The following is an 11,518-nucleotide window of genomic DNA, read 5'->3' on the forward strand; positions in this document are numbered from 1 at the left end:
GAGATAATCCAAGTAAACACATATCTGTTGTTCTCATTCACGTTTTTCTTGCCAATTGAAGTAGTTTATAGACATAAGTATAGTCCTGTCCATGTAGGCATGCATTGAAAGTACTTATTATAGACATTTATGCCTACTTATACGAAAATGGCGTCTTTTGGAATTCATAGCCCTATATATAAATTCAAGAGAAGAAAAAGGACGCAACCCCATAAAAGGGAAGAAAAATGATGCAACCCCATATGGCAATTGCAGATCTTAAATGCAGAACTTGGAAATGGTTTTTAATGCAGAACAGTGGAAATTATTTTTCGAAATAAAGTAATTATTTGCATTAAAAAGCAAAATCTAACAGACTTTTCTCTATATACCTTTTCTTTTCCTATATCAGATTCTGTTCAAGTCTATCAGATTCTGTTCAATCTCCACCAAACCAATTCCAATTTTCATGTACATGCAGTTTTTTACTTATTCTATAATTTTTTATCAGAAAATATATAATCAATTGTGGTGGTTTTTTCCACATTTAAAGAGTAGGAATTTGGGAAATTAATTGTCTCAGAGAGGAAAAAAAACTATTGTTTAGTTTCAGTCTTTATTGCTACCCCTTTATCCATACTAGAGGTCGGGCACACGTGATGCGTGTGCAAGTCGAATTTTGCTCTTCGATTATTGTTTGTTTGATCGAATTTTGACAATATATGCAAAACTTGACTTGCACACGCATCGCATGTGTCCCAACCTTTAGTAGATCTATAATGCACATCTCACGTATTTATATCATTTCAGAACACCAGGCATCCCTGATGTGGATAAGCTTAGACATCTTTGTATTATTAGAAATGACAACGGGACGGGGCGGGTTTTGGCGTACCCTTACGTACCTCGACTAGGAAATTATCACATGAATCTGATCCTGACCATTTTTTTTTGGATACCCCCGTTCTCGCCTCGATCGGGAAATAGGTTTACCCTCCTTGCCTTGCTCCGTAAGAAATTTAAAAAAAATACTTAACCTAAAAGAAAAATAGAAAGAAATAGTTATAAATAAAGTGGTATTTTAGTAAAATGTTGAAAATATAAAGGTAACAATATAAGTTTTTTTTTTTGTATAATTAATATATTAATAGGGTAAAACTATAATTTTACAAATAAATATATTTCGGGATGAGGTAATATCAACCTGACACCAGTCAGAATTTTTTAATTTCACCTAGAACCTACCTTGGTACCCGGACCATCCCTATGCATTATCCTATATCATGTCATATTCATATCTTGCTAGCCTTTTAGCATTGTCCCCTAGCAAGCTGGGACATGTTGGGATGCCATTAATAGATAATAAAATATTTCTACCTCCCATTTGATATTAATGGAGTTCATATCATTGCAAAACTTGTAGATAAAAGTATATCGTTTGCATTGAATTGAAAAACATGAGTATCAAACCACATAAGTGGGTTGAAACCCACTGAAAAGGGAGATCGAATATGCATTTCTGGGCCATTTTTGATTGAAATACATTCGAATATGAGAAGTGTGGAGATTTCGACAATGACGCTAGGATTTCGAGTCTTTTGACAGTGACGACTTGGCTTTGTTCTTTGGATTTCATGGTTTCCTTCTTTAGGTTTATCTTTTCTGCTTTGATTTCATCGTAGAAGACTAGAGGAGTATTAAATCAGTCCATTACAATTAACAAAGTAAGCTTTTTGACTTATTCCTCCCACTAAGACCACAATATATAATTCTACTTTATTTTTTCGGTAAAGAATTACTCCTAAAATGTAATTCCTTTGGATTTATTTTAATAACACCTCCACTATAATATTAGTTATTAATTATTATTGGTTGGTTGTTTTGTGCATTTATTACTTTTAGACCTTTGGTTGTTGGTTTGTGAATTTATTGCTTAGTTAGACCTTTGGTTGTTGGTTTGTGAATTTATTGAAGAACCCTTTTTTTAAAATATATTTTTATTGATGGCGGTGAAAAAAAAAATCTAGGAAAGTTGAAGATCCATCATGCAAATATTGTAACTATGGGATAGTGACACGAATAGGATGAACTTGAGCTACAATTATTGTAAACAAAATTTTTGGAGTGGGGTGATTCGTATAAAACATCACTTAGCTTGCACCCACGTTGATGTACAACTATATCCTCAAGTTTCCGAGGAGGTTAAGAATTTCTTCATAGAATATCTAGGACACAAACAACAAAAAGATGTCATGGATGAATTCGAGGGAGTAGAAGGTGTGGTGCTTAATCCTCTAAGAAAAGGAAGCATGGATGCGTATGTTGCTAGAGGAAAGGGAAAACTTCAATGACAAATTATGAATCAAATATCAAAGAAAAAGGAGCCCGTGATTAGGGACATATGTAGATATATCTACGCAAATGACTTGCCTTTTAATTTAGTTAAGGACACCTTTTGGAAGAAGATGTTAGTGTTAGTGGATGAGTATGGGGTTAAAACCCCCATCTTATCACGAGGTTATGGTATTTTATTTGAAGAGAGAGGTGGAAATTGTTAATGAATGAATAGATGTTTATAAAAAGGAGTGGAAGATAATGGGTTGCACATTAATGTCCGATAGATGGACCGATTGGAAGTATATGTCCATTACTAATTTTGTTATCAATAGTCCACATGGCATAGTGTTTTTTAAATCAATTGACACTTCGGGCATAATCAAGAATTCAGAGAAATTGTTTGAGTTATTTGATGATTTGGTTAAAGTGATTGGGAAAGAAAATGTTGTGCAAGTGGTTACCGATAGTGCATCGGCTTATGTAGGGGCCGGCAAGTTATTGGAGGAGAAGAGAAAAAATTTGTTTTGATCTCCATGTGCGGCACATTTTATTGCTTCATGTTTAGTGATATAGGCAAAATACCGATTTTTAAACAAACACTAGAGAGAGCAAAGAACATCTCCGTGTTCCTTTATAAGCATCAAAGGGTTCTTGATTTGTTTAGAAAGTTTACAAAGAGACGGTTACTAGGTTTGCAACCGCTTACCTCACTATAAAAAGTTTTGATGAAACAAAGATGGGGTTGAGATACATGTTTGCATCGGAAGAATGGTGTACAAGCCCTTACTCGAAGATTGTTAGAGGGATGAAAGCGCAAGGAACTTGCTTGTATGATAAAAAGTTTTGGAAGACCGTCAAATATTGCATGAAGGTTGTGCTTCCTTTGGTAAAACTTTTGAGACTTGTGGATGGTGATGCCAAGCCGACGCGTGGTTATGTTTATGAGGCGATGGCTAGAGCAAAAGAAGAAATTGCAAATATAATGTGAAAAATGTGAAGGAAAGATACACAAACATTTAGATTTCCAACTCCGTAGGACCATTCATGCAACGGCATTCTTCCTTAATCCTAAGTAAGTTCTATACTTCTATATAGTTAATTTGTTATTTCATTTATATGAGGGAAGGGATAGTAAAAGTTGCTTACACAATTTTATAGATTCCAATACGATGAAAAGTTTAAGGCCGATCATGAAGTCAAAGTTGGCTTAATTATAACCATTGAGAGATTTTACCCCGATGTGAATAGAAGAGTAAAGGTTGACCTGCAACTAGAGAAGTTTAAAAAGGCCGAATGCATGTTTGGTATGGACATGACAATCTTGACAAAAGACAGGAACCAACCCGGTGAGTTTTGAACATGTGTTATATTGCATTATGAAAATGTATTTTTTTCCTAGCATTGTGGCAGAAAAATTATGGGGAAGAGTGCAAGGAACTTCAATGGTTAGCAATAAGAATGCTAAGCCTTACATGTAGTGCAACAGAATGTGAGAGAAATTGGAGTACATTTGATTTAGTGCACACGAAAAATAATGAATCATTTAGAAACACAAAGGTTGAATGCATTGGAATTTTGTAAGGTACAACTTTAGACTTGAGCAAAAGCAAGAAAAGAGGCAAGAAACAATTAATTTGTTTATCGGATGTGGAATCTGATGATGAATGGATCACTGAGAAAGAAAATCCATGTCTACCCAAAGATATGTCATGGTTGGACATCCACGAGTGCTTCCAAGATGATGATGGAGTGAGTTCCAAAAAGAGAGAGGTATAGTTTAAAAAATTTAGACTATCTAATTATTATTTCTAATTTTCAATGTCTTTTTTTTTTTTTTTTTACTTACACTCATCAACTATTTTTAATAGAAGACCATGAAATTTGAATGCAAGTAAGCAAAGTAAAAAGAAAGTAGATGACTTTTTGGTTGATGAGGATGTTATTAAAGTTATTGAAGATGATGAAGAGGATGAGAAGAGTTGCAAAAAGGGGATATGGTGGAATCCGATGACGATGATGAAGATGATGATGAGGAACTTGACATTGGTGGTGATGATTGATGAAGATGATGCAAATTGAAAAACAAATGACTTTTTGAAGTTTATTGCTTTTGTTTCTTGAACCTTAAAAAATTGATATTAGAACGTTCTCTTTTTGACAGAAGTATAGATATATACTTGCACATAAAGTTGATCTTCTTTTGAACATGTGGTTAGGAACCTAGTCATGAGTTAAATGTCATATTGATATGAAGATTTTGTTAATTTGTGTAACATTTCTAAATTTTTCAAAAATAAAAATTTGAAATGTTAAATTCTAATTCAATAATTAATTAGGTTAATTAATGTAAATATATGATTAGGTGCATGTATAATTTATATTAGTCATAAAATTATATACGAGATAATTATTATACTTTATACATACATACATATATATATATATATATATATATATATTTATTTATTTATCTCGTATCTCCTCATAATTACTAAATCCTACCCATACCCCAACATATCCCATCCCATAATGTATGGGATTCCCTCTCTCTCACTCTCTCCATTCGGCCTTCCCTCCATCCAAATACATACACATCTATTTTTATTAAGAGAGCTTCGGCCAGAGGTCCATAGTATAGGGACTAATATTGTAATAAGGACATGAATAATTTTGGTATTGCCGCCAAGACAATTGGACCCGGTTTCCAAATATACCCTTGTTTTGAAACAAAAGCGGGCACACTTTTCCCCACTCTATTCGATCAAAAATGTTTCCAGAAGAAAAGAAAGAGAGAGAGAGAACGGTTCGTCGCCATCCTTCGTCGCCTGCCAAAGTCGTCGTTGCAGTTGTCATCGTCGCCATCCTTCGTCGCCTGCCAAAGTCGTCGTTGCCGTTGTCATTGTCGTCGTCCCCTTCAACGTCGTTGTCATCATCTTCCTTCGACTGGTTCGTTCTGCACATTTACGTTTTGTTTCTCTATTTCTACACATTTAGAGACTACGAACTGCTTTCTTCCAAAAAATTTAGGTTTCGTTCCACATGTTGTTATGGTTTATTTAGGGTTTCTTTGCTACTGATTATGTTTTATTTAGGGTTTGTAGTCCATTGGTTAGAGCTTCTTTGTAATTTTGCAAGATCAGTACTCTGCATTTTTTTTGTTCTTACAAATCACATGACAAATGTTGTCATATGTTGCATACTCTGCGTTTGTAGTCCATTGGTTAGGGTTTTCTTTGCTACTGATTATGGTTTATTTAGGGTTTGTAGTCATTGGTAAGAGCTTCTTTGTAATTTTTTTTTTTGCAAGATCAGTACTCTGCATTTTGTTTGTTCTTACAAATCACTTGACAAATATTGTCATCTGTTGCATACTCTGCGTTTGTTGTCCATTCTTAGTGTATTGGTACTCATAGCACTAAATCTAGAATGATAACGACATTTGTCTGTTTTTTTGAGGAACATCCATAAAACACAAGTTGACTGATGTCTCTCTTGTTTGTTTTATTGAGGAACATCCATAGAACACAAGTTGACAGATGTCATTATTTGTTCATCTCTGTGCTATACCAGATTTGAAGATTCTTACATATAACAACATCATCCGGTGATTTTGTTCAAATTTTCTGCTATTTTGTTACAGAAACTGGTGAAAACAAAGAACTCTAATAAAGAATTGGTACTTGTAGATTCTATGAAACCATTACAAGTTATTATGCCTCCAGAGAGGATGAAAATGAAGAAGTCACCACGGAAAAAAACAGCAGTACAAAGTCCAAAAAAGATAGCAAAAAAAATGCCTACCTCTCGAAAGAGAACAAGAACAATAGAAGATGAAGTTAAACAGAGTCCAACAAAGCGAATGACAAGATCTGTCACACAACAAGAGAGAGATTCTCATAAAATGGACAAGAAAGAGAAGAAGAATGACAAGAAAAAGGGACTTAGCCCTGTTGAACAGAAGAAAAACGATAACAAAGAGAAGGACAAAAAGAAGAATATACAAGAAGAAGAAGAAGAGGACGAGGATGAGGAAAAGGAAGAAGAAGAAGAAGAACAAGTTCACAAGCCAACGAAAAAGGAAGCCAATCAAAAATCTAGGTATGGTTTATGACTAGAATACTACAGATGATGAAATCTGTCATATTACAACATATGGTTACTTTGTGATAATCTGCATATATGTATTCATTCATATACTAACCAAAAACTTTGAAACTCATGCAGGTCTAGTCCAAAGACGAAGCGACTTAGCCCTATTAAACAGAAGAAGTACGACAAGAAAGAGAAGGACAATGTGAAGAAGAAGGACAAGAAGAAGAAGAAGAAGAAGAAGATACTGATGATGATGAAGAAGATCTTCACAAGCCAAAGAAAAAGGCTGCCCATCACAAATCTAGGTATGGTTTATGACTAGAATACTACAACATATGGTTACTGAATCCATTCAAATACTGAATAAAATTTGCAAATTACTTTGTGATAATTTGCATATATGTATCCATTCATATACTGAATAAAAATTTGAAACTTATGCAGGTGTAGTCCAAAGACGCGCGGTCGTATTCTACGGAAGCGTATTCAGAAACAGAAGCAACAGAAGCAAATGGCAAAAAGGACAGCAGTGAAGACGCGAAAGAAAAAGGGAAAGAAAAAGGTCAAGAAAGAGGTTAAACCTAAACCTAAACAAATTCCGTATAGGTAATCTAAAAATTTCGACATTTGTCTGTTTTGTTGGCAACATTCATATAAAATAACGACATTTGTCTGTTTTATTGAGGAACATGTTATCATTTGTTCATGTCTGTCCTATACCAACATCTTCCTGCTATTTTGTTCAAATTTCACACAGGTCGAGTTTTCAAAGTTTTGTGAATCTCTTGAAGGACATGAAGTTCACAACGCTCCAGAAAGAGAAGATAAGAAAAACGTCATTTGCTAATCTTATATTTGCTCTGGTTGATGAGAGCTTGACTGAGGCATACCCGAGGAAAAGCGACCTGCTTGCTCTTTCGCTGATAAGACGATATGAGGGATCGGGAGGGAGGTTCAACCTAGGAACTAAATCAGTCAAGATAACAGCACAAGAGTTTGCACTTGTATTCGGCATCCTGTATGGGCCCAACCGAATTAAACCAACAACAAAACCGAGGATGCCAGAAATAAGGTTTGCTAATGAAATATGTGTTCGAGGAGGTAGGATAATGACGAATTCAAATCTGAAAGAATACTTCCAAAAAGCTGTGAAGAAAAAGGATAAAGAAAGTGCAAACGACGTAGCACGTGTGCTAACACTGTATCTTATCTCGATAGTGTTTCTCCCAAGCACAGCGTCAAGGGTGAGCTGAAATTTAATCGAATTCATTGAAGACTTGGATAAGATCAGCTCTTATGACTGGGCAACATTCTTTACGGATGAGCTCATAAGGCAACTGAACGACAATATGGAAACACCGGCATCAACCGGGGGCTGCATATCAGGGTTTCTGGTAAAATTCTACCCTCTTATGATATCAACTTTTTGTCTGTGATAAATTGCCTATATATATACTGGAAGATGTGGTTATCTTTCATAATTTGCCTACATGTATACTAGAAGATGTGGATATCATTGGTCTTTTGCCTATTTTGTGTATTTAAACTAATTTGTATTTTTCATGAAATACAGTATTGGTTCTGTGAGCACGTGAAATTGGTAAGCCAAGGAGATCCAACAAACTTCTCGAGGTTCGTCAAATGGAGGCTTATCGACCTTAGTGTTGGTTTGGCAAATAACCTGTTGGATGTTCTTGATCCGTTAATCATGAACAACTCAAAGTTGGAGGCAACGGAATTGGAGAAAGAGATGCTCGGATTTGTTGAGGTGCCGGAAGATGATCATGTGAAGCCAGAAGATGGTGATGACCCAGACCATGATGATGCAAATACAGAGCTTCAAAAAGAAAATGAAATCCTCCGGGAAAAAATCAAAAGGTTGACTGAGGAGAATGAGCAAATCAAAAGGTTGACTGAGGAGAATGAGCAAAAAGATGCTACAATTGCCCAGCTTCGGAAAAGAATTTCGGAGCTTCAAGACGAGACATATGAGGAAACAATTGCTGAACTCAATTTTGAAGTGGAGACTGCTCATGTTGAGAAGGATTTTTTTGTGAAACAGGTTGAGCATAAGGAAGTTGAGATCTGCAATGTGCTCGTAGAGAACGAGATTATAGCCGAAAAGCTAGAAAGAGCAGAGGGAACCATTGACGACATAGAGACACATGTTATTACCCAACAATTCAAGGTAATATAACCTAATCTTATTTCTAAAACACATCTTAGGTTATATGGTTCCTGTTTTTTTTTCCCTTTATCTTTCCACAGAACCACACAAATAACCTAATCTTATTTCTTTATTTGGAAAATAGACAAGTGAAAGTGTGGAGAAAGATGCAGAGGGTAAAGATGAAGGGGAGGAAGAAGAAGAAGAAGGTGGTCTTGAGCATCAAATGGTGCCGGATGAAGAAGTGGAAAGGACAATTATTGAAGCTTTCACGGGTGTACTAGCTGAAAACAGTCCAAAACCAACCAAGAAAAAGAGGAAATAGGTGGACCCTTCATCTCTTGTACAGAATGTGAAAAATGAGACAAGAATAGAGAAGAGGGAGGATGGTTTTGTCTATAAAAACTTGAAGAAGGTAAAGAAGAATAAACAGGAGGAGATGGATGATGTGATACCAAAATGGAAAGTTGAAAAAACAAAATTGGATAAATGGCTGGAAGAAGAAGACAAAACGTTGCTGAATCTGTTTTATGACCTAAACCAGGGGCATGCGAAGTAAATAAAGATACACTTATTTCATTAATTTCCAATTCCATTCTCTTTGTATAATTCTTTCTTTTTGATATCACAGTGAAGAAGTCTGGACAGACAACGAAACAAGTTATACCATAACTTTCAAATCAATATAAAACTTTTGGATGAACTAGACATGGGGAACGAGGTAATAGACGATTACACATCAATGTTGAAAAGGGAACAGGAAGTTAAACGACTGATGCAAGGAAACAATGCGTTCTTCACATCCACCTGCTGAGTAAGTACATTGCCCTTTGCCCACAACAAAACACTGTTATGTTCACATTGTTTTGATGTCATTATTTGTTCATGTCTGTGCTATACCAGAAATGCAGATTTTCAGATATGTTTGTGTTTATCTAACTAACATACTGTATTCCCACAGACACTTATCAAAATGGCAAATCAGTCCCCCAAAAAGTGCCTCCTTGATAGCAAATTTGAACAACTCTACGACGAATTACATGACAGGAGCTTAGATTACTTTCGGTACTTGTTTCCCCGATGAACTCTTCAGGAAATAAGACGAACAAAAACAGTCCATATCATTGGACTCTGCTTGTTTATGATATGTAAGAGCAGGAATGGAAGCATTATAATTCATTGAAACCAAGAAATAAGGAGAAATCAGGCGACCCTTACCTTAAAGATGCTGCAATAGTGGTAAAAAACTTTCACCTCTCTCTTATTTGCTTATTTAATCGCTTATAATCAATGACTGCAACTATCATAAAAAAATTACTTCGAAAACATAGAAAGATGCTGTTGAGAAATTCATGAAGGAATTGGAAGAAAGAATGAGTAATCAGCCACAATTCAACTTGCTAACTCCCATAGAGTAAATCTTTAAAAATGGTGCTCAACTAAGAACAGTGCAAGAAGCACCACAATAGAATATTGCTTCGTAAGCTTCAATCAAACTTTTCATAGTTAAGCATATGACGACATCTATTGCAATCTAATAAACTCTATCTCTTGAATATATGCAGGGTTGATTGTGGACCTATTATTTGTTATGTCATTAAAAAGATTGCAGAGCTTGAAAAAATACCACAAAAGCTTGAAAAAGAAGATATTTAAGCTTTTAGAGTGCATTTGGTCCACAAGATTTTACATGATGAGCCAAGATCATGGACGAAAGAAAAGTAGCAAGACAAAAAACTAGCTCACGATTTTACTTTTGATCAGTAGACAAATCTGGATTCAGTACTGGTTAAGGAGCAAATTCTCCTCTTTTGTTTAGGAACACAAAATGTGTTAGTGATTGGTTTAACACTTTGTAGATGGCAGAACGAACACTTTGTAGATGGCAGAACAGTGTATAGGTTGTTGGTTTGACAGTTTGTAAGTGATTCATTTGACAAATGTGTTAGTGGTTGATTTAACACTTTGTAGATGACAGAACAGTGTATAAATTGTTGGTTTGACAGTTTGTAAGTGATTCGTTTGACAGTTTGTAACTGGTGACAATCTGAATTTTGATAGTTACATAAAACTTTCATTTTGGCTATGATTGTTGATTGTGGTTGTTGGCTATGATTGTTAACTGTGATGACAAAAAGGCCAGATGTGGGTTTATTTGTTAATTTCTATTGTGAATGGTAATTTAGGATGAGAAATGCCGGAAATAGGCTGATATACACTATTGTTTGTTGCTGTTTTTATTAGTTTGAGACGCAAGGCGTCAAACTAGGCCATAAAGCAAGGAAACCCTGTCAATTTTTTTTCTTGTTTGCTGCACATTTTTTGGGCTTGGCTTCTTGAGTTGCCATGCTTTTCAAAAATGACATTAATATTGGTACATTTGCTGAATATCTATGCTGCTGCTGATTTGGAAACTGAAATATGTACATTTGTGTTCATAACACTGATGTGAATGTGCAAACAGATGATGAAATCTGTCATATTCTGTTCGGCTAGGCCGTAAAGCAAGGAAACTCTGTCAATTTTTTTTCTTGTTTGCTGCACATTTTCTGGGCTTGGCTTCTTGAGTTGTCATGCTTTCCAAAAATGACATCAATATTGGTACATTTGCTGGATACCTATGCTGCTGTTGATTTGTAAACTGAAATATGTACATTTGTGTTCATAACACTGATGTAAATGTGCAAACAGATGATGAAATTTGTCATATTTTGTTCTCTGTATTTTGGCAACAAAACATACAAGACTAAAAAACTGTGAAAATTAGTACGCTTTATTTCACCAACAAAATCTTATCTATCATGCTAACAATACTCTACAATATCCCAAGAACAAGTTCAAATCGAACGAATCAAATAATACTCAGCAAAATCCCAAAAACAAGTTCACTCAATTGGCTCTTTACATCTCTTCCTATTGTGGTTTTCCAACTTTCCACACCTC

General features: G+C 35.2%; 1 long non-coding RNA gene across 1 annotated transcript; it reads left to right on the plus strand.

The window, feature by feature from the left end:
* The first annotated feature begins 8,477 nt into the window (after window positions 1–8,477).
* Window positions 8,478–9,327, plus strand: LOC131318113 (uncharacterized). Its single transcript, XR_009197494.1, has 3 exons — window positions 8,478–8,596; window positions 8,721–9,130; window positions 9,207–9,327. It is a non-coding gene; the product is annotated as an uncharacterized LOC131318113 (long non-coding RNA).
* Window positions 9,328–11,518: the final 2,191 nt, after the last annotated feature.

Source organism: Rhododendron vialii, chromosome 1a, assembly GCF_030253575.1.
Source record: "Rhododendron vialii isolate Sample 1 chromosome 1a, ASM3025357v1".
In the NCBI taxonomy this organism is placed as follows: domain Eukaryota; kingdom Viridiplantae; phylum Streptophyta; class Magnoliopsida; order Ericales; family Ericaceae; genus Rhododendron; species Rhododendron vialii.